The sequence below is a fragment of the Chelonoidis abingdonii genome, chromosome 10, assembly GCF_003597395.2.
Source record: "Chelonoidis abingdonii isolate Lonesome George chromosome 10, CheloAbing_2.0, whole genome shotgun sequence".
Taxonomy (NCBI): Eukaryota; Metazoa; Chordata; order Testudines; family Testudinidae; genus Chelonoidis; species Chelonoidis abingdonii.
In genome coordinates this window covers 73,468,316-73,480,317 of record NC_133778.1, presented here as the reverse complement: position 1 = coordinate 73,480,317, position 12,002 = coordinate 73,468,316, and the positions used below count along the sequence as shown (strand labels likewise).

At 43.3% G+C, this 12,002-nt stretch overlaps 1 protein-coding gene across 1 annotated transcript in view; it reads left to right on the top strand.

Moving 5' to 3' along the window:
- The first annotated feature begins 8,316 nt into the window (after positions 1 to 8,316).
- The window catches only part of PTPN4 (protein tyrosine phosphatase non-receptor type 4), a 204,525-nt gene continuing 200,839 nt past the window's right edge, over positions 8,317 to 12,002 (top strand). Inside the window, 1 exon segment of the mRNA XM_032795835.2 lies at positions 8,317 to 8,553. The gene's annotated coding sequence lies outside the window, so the exon portion shown is untranslated.

Genomic DNA, 12,002 nt, shown 5'->3' with positions numbered 1-12,002 from the left:
GTCCCTGACAGGGGTTTGTCTGACCTGTTCTTACAAACCTCCAATGACAGAGATTCCACAACTTCCCTAGGATATTTGTTGTAGTGCTTATCTAACCTTACAGTTAGCAAGTTTTTCCCAATGTCTAAACTTGCTGCAATTTAAGCTCATGACTTCTTGTCCTGTCCTCAGTGGACGAGGAGAACAATTTATTACCCACCTCTTCATAACAATCTTTTACATACTTGAAGACTGTTATCATGTCCCCTGTCAGTTTTCTCTTCTCCAGATTAAACAAACCCAGTTTTTTCACCATTTCCTCATAAAGTCATGATTTTAGACCTTTAATCATTTTTGTTGTTCTTGTCTGGACCTTCTCTAATTTGTCCACATCTTTCCTGAAGTTTGGCGCCCAGAACTAGACAGAGTACTCCAGTTCAGGCCTTATCAATGCTGAGTAAAGTGGAAAAAATTACTTCTCTTGCCTTGCTTACAACACTCCTGCTAATACATCCCAGAATGATATTCACTTTGTTTGCAACAGTATTACACTGATGACTTATATTTCATTTGTGATCTTCTATGACCCACAGACCCTTTTCTGCAGTACTCCTTCCTAGACCGTCATTTCACATTTTGTAGTTGTGCAGTTGATTATTCCCTCCTAAGTGTAGTAGTTTGCATTTGTCCTTATTGAATTTAATCCTATTTATTTCAGACTATTTCTACAGTTTGTCAAGATTATTTTGAATTCTAATCCTATCCAAAGCACTTACAACCCCTCCCAGGTTGGTGTCATCCACAAACTTTAGAAATGTATTCTCCATGCCTTTATCCAAATCATTTGTGAAGCTATTGAATAAAACCAAACCCAGGACAGATCCCTGTGGGAACCCACTTGATATGCCTTCCAGCTTGACTGTGAACCACTGATAACTACTTGCTGAGTACAGTTTCCAGACCAGTTTTGCATCCACCTTATAGTAGGTTTGTCTATATTGCCCTATTTTGTTTATGAGTAATCATGTAAATCTTATTAAAGTTGAGATGTTTCACATCTACTGCTTCCTCGCTATCCACAAGGCTTGTTGTCCTGTCAAAGACAGGGGGTAGCCATGTTAGTCTGAATCCACAAAAACAACAAGGAGTCCGGTGCCACCTTAAAAACTAACAGATTTATTTGGGCATAAGCTTTCGTGGGTAAAGACCCTCACATATTCAGATGCATGGAATGGACTTATCACCTTATTACCTTTTAGGTGCTTACAAATTAATTGAGTATTTGCTCCATTATCTTTCTGGGTAGACAATGTAGAAGCTTCCAAGATGTTTCAATGAGACATTTAAAATCTCATTCACAATTGTTTTTTTCATTCACTAATTTATATGATAACCACTTGCATGGCAGGCCTTGCATGAATAATATAGTTATTGACACAAACACATGCAAATAAATCTATTAAGTCAAAGAGGGTCTTTTGTATATTTCTAAATTTAGACAAAACCTGTGAGATTAGTGTTCCAGATACAGCAATTTCCTGCAGTGTCTTTGGGAGATCTTACTGTATTAAGTTTATGACCATGGTGGGACAGGGATTATATGTAATTCCACTGAGGAGGATGACAGTGGCTCCTCTAGAAACTAAGAACAGTGGGCGTAATTAGGCAAATTCACAGAGGCTGTAACAGCTCCAGAGAATTACCACTACCTGGAGATGCTCTGATATGCTAGTTCAAACTGGATTCTCCAGAGACCAACAGACAAAGAAAGAACTTTTGGATAAATAGCCTGAGTTTCAACTGACTCATGGCCTTATTTCTGATCCAGCAAATGGATAGTACCTTCTGTCCCTGGGGATGCCCCAATCCTTAGGGAAGGGTTGCAAGGACTGACACTTTCCAGAGCCCGTCACTAGCATTGGGGTGGCCTCTGATAAGTTTCTTAGCATGCATGTAGGTTCTTTTATTGTTTTTAATATATTTTCTTTGTAATGCTTTCACTTTAAAAATAAATGTGTTTCCTTATAAAGAGTTGTGAGGTAACTAAGGACTGCTGGCAGTTACAGCTGTGCAAACCCTCCAAAGAGAAAGCATACTGGAGATGCTGGCCTGTTTAGGCAGTCTTGCTTGCTGGGGATATCACAGTATAAGCAGTGCAGGAAGGAGAGAGACACAGGTCTCCACCCAAGAGAGATGACAGCCATGGAGCCAGAAGCCTAGGGTGGGTGCCCTTGGTGAACCATGAGGAGCAATACAGTGCAGTTGCCCTGACCTATGACAGTTAGGTTCTGGGAAATGGTTAACGATACATACATTTTCCAGGCAGTGCATTGAGATATACAGTTTCATGATTCTCAGTAACAGCAATGGAAACTGTGCAGCTAAATCTCCACTCACTGCTTTGAAAATTAAGCCCCTGAAATAACTTTGGAGAAGGGGGCTTTGCCCACCTAATCCAGGCAAGCAGCAACACAGGATCTTGGTGAATTAAAAAGCCATGCTACTGAAGCAGGGTTAAGCAAGCTGGAGGCAATTTTCATGTAATACTACATAGATCACGATACTACATGAATCAACATGTTTTGTTTCTAGTATCTATAATAGTAAAAATAAATAAATATGGATATATATCTGCAACTTAATTTTTATAGTCTTTTATTACTAAATGTCATTCTACTTGAAAAGATGAGCCTTATGGTAGATACTGAATGTTGGTAAGAGACAAACACTGAAGCAAAAGATTTATTCACATTAGATAGGAATATTATTCATGGGCTATAGGAGTGTTCACCAGACTTTTATGGTAATGATCCTTAACTAAACACATAACCCTCTTTGGTTTGTATCTTCCTCACTTTGTGCAGCACAGATATTTACATTCAAACTGAGCCAGTTGTTTTTACTTCTAAACCAGAGAGGCTGAAGAAAGACATTGATTTCCTAGTGCACTGCTGGTAGCTTCCCTCAGTCTCCAAAAAATAAAAACAAAAAATCAACAATCACTGTGACAAATTCTGCCCACACTTGAAGCCCTTTGAAGCCAAGCATGCTGAATTTTTCCCACTAACTTTAAAATGAGGCTGATCAGAGGAATCCTCTGTACCCTTTCACTTTGTTCTTATTTTGATTTACAGAGGCTCTATTCATGGTAAAGCTGACAGGACAGAAACCCCCATGCACTCTATGTATCTTGATTTTAAACTTCTTCTTATATACAGTTCTTCTTTGATCTATTTTATTTTGGAGTTTTCTGAATTACCACCTTTAGCTCATCATCTATGGCTCCATCCTGCTCTCTTTTCCATGGCATCATGGAGAGATGTCATTCTTGAAAACACACTCATTTTATTTTAACCTAGTCCAGTAAAAAGAATCTCTTATTTCTTCTGGTTTCCACCTCACCTTTTCTCTTCTTACTTATAGGACTAACATGCTTAGCACTTCTATACAACCTTTTGACTCAGACTAAGTGACCTGCCTACCTGGGATAAAAATCTTCTTTCTCCTTTATCTACGGTAATTATTAAGGTTTCCGTTCAAGTATTCTCAGATTTTAATAGAGTGATTCTCTTATCAGCTTTCCCAACACTTCTCTTTCTATTCACATAACATTTCTGTGGCAATTACACGAATTCCCTACATGAGAGAGAATTGTTAGGAAAATATATAATGTATTTTTTAAACTGACATTAAATGTAGTTTAGCAGCTGAAAACAAGGATGAGGAGCCCACAACACATGACCCGCCAGCTTTCCATGAACCAACAGACTGAGAATATTGGTGTAGTGGATTATAGATCTGTATACTTCATAATCATATAAGAATAATGACTGGATCGCTCTTCAGCATAAAAAGGGCTGCCGTGGACATACTGTATAGTCTTTGCAGCTTAACTTGCAGATGTTAGACAAAGCAATATCTCAAAACTGTAATTTTGGTCCAACATCTCACATTAATACATAATTTAGCAAAGAAGCAGCTCAGCAAATGACTACCCATAGCCCAAGCATCTTCAGATCCTTACTGCTTATGATGACCTCCACATTTCATATCAGGTGAATGGGTATATCCAAAATATCTTGCCATTTAACTGTTTTGTTTATTTTTAGATTGTAAATTCTATGAGTCAGAAGCTGAAGCCTTGTGTTTATATTTATCTGTAAAACACCTAGAACTCTGTTGGCAATATGGGCCTAAACCAAAATAGTGAACTCAGTGGGCATTTTTCTATTTACTTGAGTGGGCTTTGGATCAAGCCCTATGTAAATAATAATACAAATAATAATAATGTTGTAACAAAGCCACATTGAGATATCTAATGTCTCTAGGTAACACAGCAGAGTCATTTTGCTTTGGGGTTAGCAAAAGTGTATCTTTTATGGTAGCTGTGATTGGGTTGGACTATGCATAAAGGCCCCCTACTTGAGGCCTCAGAGTTTTGCCACATCAATCCCAGAAAAGGAGCAGTGGAGAAGTCCTCTAAGTAGCCTAGAGAGGTTGTGAGGAAGCAACCAATCAGAGGTGCTGCTGGAATGGCCAGTCAGGGGCCAGGAGGGCTCTATAAAGGAGCTACAGAACACAGCAGTAGTTAGTTGCTGCTTGGAACTGGAGAAGAAAGGATTGTGTGCCTGGCTGGACGATGAGCAGGGCCAAAGATAGTCTGCTGGCTGGGACCAGGGGGAGTGAGAGGTTCCTGGCTGGCTACTAGGACTGAGCCTAATACAAATTGCTGTCAGGGACTGGGAGACAACTGAGGGAGTTCCTGGATGGCTGCAGGGACTGAGTAAAGAGTGTGGACGCACTAGGGTGACCAGATAGCCTGATTTTATAGGGACAGTCCTGATTTTTTGGGGCTTTGTCTTATGTAGGTGCCTATTACCCCCGACCCAATTTTTCACACTTCCTGTCTGGTCACCCTAGGACACACCCAACCAGAGTGGGTGCTGACCCCATTACAGTAGCTTACAACTTCTGTCACAAAAGTAATAATATAGTAATATCAGATGATTTGGATTTGAGTTCTCCCTCACTGTCTAAAACAGGGGTAGGCAACCTATGGCATGGGTGCTGAAGGTAGCACACAAGCTGATTTTCAGTGGCATTCACACTGCCCGGGTCCTGGCCACCAGTCCAGAGGGCTCTGCGTTTTAATTTAATTTTAAATGAAGTTTCTTAAACATTTTAAAAGCCTTATTTACTGTACATACAACATTAGTTTATTATATATTATAGACTTATAGAAAAAGACCTTCTAAAAATGTTAACATGTATTACTGGCACGCAAAACCTTAAATTAAAGTGAATAAATGAAGACTGGGGCACACCACTTCTGAAAGGTTGCCGACCCCTGGTCTAAAATAGTAATTTTATAATCTTTGTTAAAGACTGACATCATGCTTGGCACATTGAGACACAAAATAAAGATTGACATAGCAATTTAAAAAACAAACTTTGAAGCTTGAATACTGTACATGTAACTGGACTAAAAAGCATTCTGTGCAATTTCAGGGTGAAGAAATTCATTATGATCTGGGAAAGAGGACACTATACAAACGGCAATTGAATAGTCCTTTATCAGTATACAGAGGATAACTAGTGCCCTGAGTTTGAGGCTGAGAGTAGCTTCAAAAGTGCAGAATTCAGGAACTAAACAGAATATGTCTCTAAAGGGAACCAAGGAAATGCTCAGGAAGCTAGAAATTAGTACAGAATAGACAATGTTGTGTCCTGATTTGGTTACAGGACTTTGAGCTAATCTGTTCCTGAAGCTTGTGTTAAGCTGGGGCGTTTGATAGGCGCACATGACATGGTTCATTGCAAGACTACAGCAGCTTGATTTGAAACTTTGTAACTTTATCTGATGACTTGTAATTTCAATTATTAAAATTAGAGTTTAAGATACAGAATTGCTAATGGATTTTTGTTTTTAGTAACAAAGTCCATTGATAAGTTACAGAACATGAACTTTGAAATCTCTGCTGACAGGGTCTATGAAGGTGCCTCTGGGGACTGCCCATTACCTCAGTTGCCCTTTCTCATAACCAAAACTTTAAAAAGTCTATCTCCCAACCTCACAAACAATCCCCCTTTGCTCCCAGAAGAACATCACAGAGAGCAAGTGAATTCTCCAGGTGCTGAAATCCTCCCAGTTGCATGTGGGGCAGGTGCCCAAGAGGGAGGCGGGCTCATGTAAAGGAAGGGTGCCAGTCCCTGATATAGCTGCGAAGATACTCTATGTAGAATGTTATATCATATACTAAGAGATAGCAGCTTAATACTTGGTGAAGAGCCAGTTGGGGAGGGTAACTTTTTGATTGGATGGTGGTGATGAATGTTAGGGAATTGGTTATGGTTCAACAAAAATTAAAATTAACTCTCGTCCCCCTGAAACAAAACCAAAACACTTCAAAAATTATTTGAAATCAGAGTAAGATTGCATACAACTCAATGTAACTGCATGACACTTACACTCATATCCCATGTGCTTTTACTGTTTTTGTTACATTCATCTGTTCTGTTTTGTTTAGGTGCCAATCCTGCAAACACTTCTACACAGAGTTAATTTTATGCACAAGTGTTCTTATTGAACTAAATGAGTCTACTCACATAAAGTTAAGCGCGTATGTGCTTGCAGAATCAAGTTCTTAAATTTTTCCATTGTGGAGGCCAGTCTGTCATGGTCCATCCCTTCTGCTGCCATTCTGGCACCACATCCAACCCTCACCTTCACCTTGCGGGGGGTGAGCTTACTCTTTGAGATAGGGCAAGGAGTTTGGCTATTCAGGAAGCCTTGTAGTAGAGCTGCTACTCCTCTGGATGGCGGAGAGCCAGTTGATGTGGTTCAGGCACCTGATAAGGATGCCCTAGGGAGGCTTCCATTGGAACTTTACAGGGTATGTGCCAATGGGTGTAAGCCCTGAGGCTGATGCAGGAAACACTGGAGGGATTAGATCTGGCTGGCCTGGGAACACTGGGGAGTCCCCCAGGAGGAGCTGGAACCTATTGAGAAGGAAAAGGAGGTCTGGTCATCCCTACTCGCCATGCTGCTGCTGCAACCCTCACCAGGAAAAGCAGTATAAAGGAAGGTGTTCTTAAATTGAAAACTCTTTGGGACAGAGGGAGGTTATACAGTGTTTTTTGGGGGGGCGGAATGCAGTGCCTTGAATAATAGGGTTCCAGTCTTTTGTGGGGTCTTGGGGTATTGTGGTAATGTAAATAATGAAGTATAATAACACATTCTAATCAGTTACAAAGTACTCTGCATTGTGTTCAAAAGTCACACAAATGTAAGGTTATGATGATAGAATTAAATTGTGTAAATTATTGTCAGGCTTTATTTACTGGTGTTAAGAGTGGCAGCCGTGTTAGTCTGTATCAGCAAAAACAAGGAAGAGCCCTTGCAGCACCTTAGAAACTAACAAATTTATTTGGGCGTAAGCTTTCCCTCGGGCTAAAACCCACTTCATCAGATGCATGGAGTGAAAAATACAGTAAGCAGGTATGTATGTCACAGCGCATGGAAACGTGGGGTTGCCTTACCAAGTGGGGCATTACTGGTAACAAGGCCCATTCAAGTAAGGTGGAAGTGCCCGATTCTCAAACAGTACAGTACCCTCTCAAAAGCATGGGCAAGATGCAGAACCGAAGTTCGCTGTAAATGTATCTGCCACTAGGTGGCACCCAGCTCCCTGACACAGACACCGCCCCGGGCCGGAAGCTCTCAACTTGCTCCATTGAAGCTTCAAAGCTCTGAAGCAAAAGGCGAGATCTTATTATGACTGACAGCTCAGGGAGCCAGTTCTTTTCAACGTCACAGTCGGACTGTGCTTGATTGAGTATTAACTCAGCCAATCAAAGTTGTCGGAGTGTTCCCGACCCAGCCTAGTTTGTTGGCAACTTTCCCCCTGCCCAACCAATCCCTTAGCAGACAACGGAGAGTGGGCGGGATGTGTACGAGCAAGCCAGAAGCTCTCGCCCGCTCCACTTTCAGTTCTCGCGAGATCTTCCCCCCCCTTCGCTGGGTGACTGCGCAGCCGCCATGTTGGTTGCTATGCTGCCTGTGTGAGGAGGGAGGGAGCGAGGGAGGAAGGCCCTGAGGGAAAGAGGCTGCGGTTCCCCCCTTCTCCAGGCAGCGCTATACTCACATCGGCAGAGAGCCTGCTCGCACGCCTGCTGCCTCCGCCCTCTCCTCCGGTTCACCCTCCCCGCAGGAGGAGACCCCCCTTCTCTGAGTGTACGGGGGGTCCTGTGCCCCTGCCCGTGGGGTCCCCTATACTAGTGCCGCCCCCCAGCGGTTGTAGGCGGGGGGCAGAGGAGTGTCCGAAAGAGGGGGGAGGGTCCGCCGCCTTCTCTCCGGCCCAGTCGCCGCAGTACGATGTGGTCCTCGCCGCTGCGGCTGGGAGCGGGGCGGCTGCTGCTGCTGCCCGTGCGGCGGCTGCTGCGGGGGAACTGAAGGCAACGAGCGCGCCTGTGTGCGCGAGGGGGGTCGCGGGGAGGCAGCGGCGAGCCGAGCCCGCGTGTCTCTCCTCAGCGCCCCTCTCGCCCTATCCGGAAGGACGCGGCTGTTATGTGAAGGTGAGAGAAGCCCCGTCCTGCGGTGTGTGGTGCGCGCGGCTCCGAACACAGCGGCTGTGGCCGTGTGCGGCGGGTCGCGCTGGCGGCGGCGCTAGTGCAGGGTGTAGAAGGGGCCAGGCGTTTTCCTTCTCTAGCCCACCCTCTGCAGCCCCCTGTAACATCCCATATACGGAGCCGTTAATGGGAAGCAGCTCTCCTGAGAGCCCCCGCCAGGGTGGGTGGTTCCGCGCCCCCCGCCCCCACCTGCCCAAAAGATTTCGGAAGAAGGCTGGAAAAAAGCCACCAGACACACCATGGGTTCAAAAACACCGTTCAGAAGAAGGGGCGGGGGGTGAGGCTGGTTGGGGCGTATGTTTTCTAGGGATCCAGCAGTATAGGAAACATCACGTTTCTGAAAGAAGGCATTCTTATATTTGAAATGGATTTAATATGACAGTGTAAGATGGTCATGATTCCTAGGTGCATGGGTGAGTGTCCGTGGGTTTCTTCGGACAGGAAAAATAGGTTTGAGTACAGTCTTTTCATTCCTACAGTACGTTTTTTTAGTGTCTCCCTCAACCAGAAAGCTTGTATAAACGCGCACATGTTATATGCAAGGGAAGCGTTTACTGTACCTGGTGATGGGTAACTCATGAACTCATTGCACTGCCATCTGGAAAAGGAAGAATGCTGCTGTTTTTTCGAAACAAGGCTTTTGTTAAAACTAGCTAGCTGCTGGTTTACATCCAAAGTTCCAGTTGCTTAAGCAAATGTAAATATATATGTGATCAATTTTTGTGCCACTGTTCCCACAGTATGAGTAATAGATGATTTAAAGAGCCTAAAACAAAATGCACACTCAAAGCAATATCAAAATGCTTGTATCCCTGATGATTTTAGTGCATTTTAAAAATTCAGTAGTGGATGCTTTTAAGGTAGACGTTGAGGGCTAAGCCACAGTAACACATGCATTTTGTCATTCGGGTATTTCTCTGCTTAAACTAAACTCTGGAATGAATGGTAGTGAGGGTTTATTGCATGTGTGTTTTTGGCTACTGTATTGATATTGGTAAAGAAATGCTTTGTAGTGCAAGGAGTTACTGATGTGCCCACATGCAGCCTGATGTGTGTGAGCTCATTACACCTTAAATGTGTTGTAATGTTACATGCATGTAATTTAAATTAAATTTTATAAAAAAATTTTCTTGTAAGATATTTGCATTGTGTCAAAGCTTTTCCAGTTTTCTGCCTAAACATTTTGAGAGTACCTTATTGTTGACACTATTTCTTGCTTCATTGACCTCAAAAATTATTTTTTCCAGTCTCTGTTTTTTGTAGCATACATCTCAAATTTGTTAGGCTTCACCATCAAACTGATAGGTCAGTCCTTGGAGAGGACGCGCACATATAAATATACACACACAGTTTCAGGAATGTTTGTGGTTTATAATCTCAGAAGTGCAACTTTGTTTACATAGGAAGATGTGATTTTGAAGATCAGTTTTAAAGATTTAACTTGAACTTTTAAAAAGGCATAACAAAATAGGTCATCTCTTTACAATCTTTAATTTTCTAGGTTCCTTCTATTTTTTTCAGGATTTGTTTCTTATCTTTTGTCATCTATTTAGCCTTCTAAAGCTGTTGCAGAAATTGAAACCTCCATGAAGCTTCTTCAAAAGCATAAATGTGCTGGTGTTTTGCTTTCTTGTGTCTCATTCCATATGTGCTTAGATTTTGGTTTGTTTGTGATTTAGGTTCATAATGAATTTAGATACCAGAATAAATCTCATTTTTTTTTTACCAGTTAGCTAGCTCCACAAAATATATTCATTGCTTTAAAGTTGTGTTAACCTTCTAATTCCTAATTTAAGCTGACTGTAAAGACAGTATTGATTGAACGCCCTTGCTAAAAATACTTTCAGGGTTGGGTGTACTTAAAATGTTGCCACACTAAAGTTATATGAACTGCCCTTCTGTAACAAGTTTATAGTTTATTATTGTTAGAGGCTGTATTTGTAAAACAAAAATAAATGAAAACAAAACCCTAGCATGTTAAAAGTACTGTAATGTGTTAATTGCTGTTTTCAGTGAATGAGCTGGGATAGAGGCATTATTTATTAACTGTTCAAATGTCACTTTAATAAGCATGTGGTGTTAAATATATGGCAAGTGTACGCCTCCCCAAGTACTATATTTTTGTTCTGATTCTGCAATGACCTCTGTGCAGGCAAGGGTTCCACCTACATAGAAGTAACATTGCAGCATTTAGGGCAGGAGCGGGCAAACTTGTTGGCCTGAGGGCCACATCCAATTTCCAAAATTATATGGAGGGTTTGTTAGGCAAGGCTGTGCCTCCTCAAAGAGCCAGGTGTGGCCCGGCCCCTGCCACCTATCCGACTCCCCCACACTTCTCGCCCCCTGACAGCCCCCCGGACTCCTGCCCCATCAGCCCCATCCACCCCTCCCTGTCCCCTGACGGCCCCCAACCTTACCTGCCCTCCATCCAACCCCTCCTCTCATTCCTGACTGCCCCCCACCCCTGGGTCCCTGCCCCATCCAACCACCCCTTCTCTCTGACCACCCCTGGAACCCCTGCCCCTGACTGCCCCCTGGTGCCCCATCCAATCCCCTTCCTTCCTGACTGCCTCCCCTGCCCCATTCAACACCCACTCCGTTCCTTGCCCTCTGAATACCCCAACCCCTATCCACACCCCTGACCACCACCCCAAACTCCCCTGCCCTATTTCCAACCCTCCCTGCTGCCTGCCTCCTTACCGCACTGCCTGGAGCACCGGTGGCTGGTGGTGCTACAGCCGTGCCGCCCAAATCACCAGGACAAGCATCCGTGCCGCCCGGCTGGAGCCAGCCACCTGCTGTGCGCCTCAGAGCACCAGGTCAGGCTGTGACTCTGCAGCCGCACTGCCTGGCAAGAGCTTGCAGCCCTGCTGCCCAGAGCATTGATCCGGCAGCACAGTGAGCTGAGGCTGCAGGAGAGGGCTAGCCTCAGGGGGCTGGGCAGGAGAGTCCTGTGGGCCGGATGTGGCCCATCGGCTGTAGTTTGCTCACCTCTGATTTAGGACCTTAATGTTCATCCTGGAAATACTGGGTCATTATTTATTGTGAGCACTTGCTACAAGTGAATGATCATGGTTAACAACTGTGCCTACTTAGAGTCTCATTGACTTCCATGCCTGTGTGTCTGGAGTTGTAGGGCTGGGACTAAAAACAAAAGCTTGAGATGTGTTAAAGATTAAGTACACTGATTATTTACTTTTTGAAAAGCTATACTTTAGCCACTGATTATTTTTGTTGCTTAAATCAATCATTCTCAACCAGGGGTATGCAGAGGTGTTCCATCAACTCATCTAGATATTATTTGCCTAGTTTTACAACTGGCTTAGTAAAAAGCACTAGTGAAGTCAGTACAAACTAAGATTTCATACAGACAATGACTTTACACTGCTCTATAT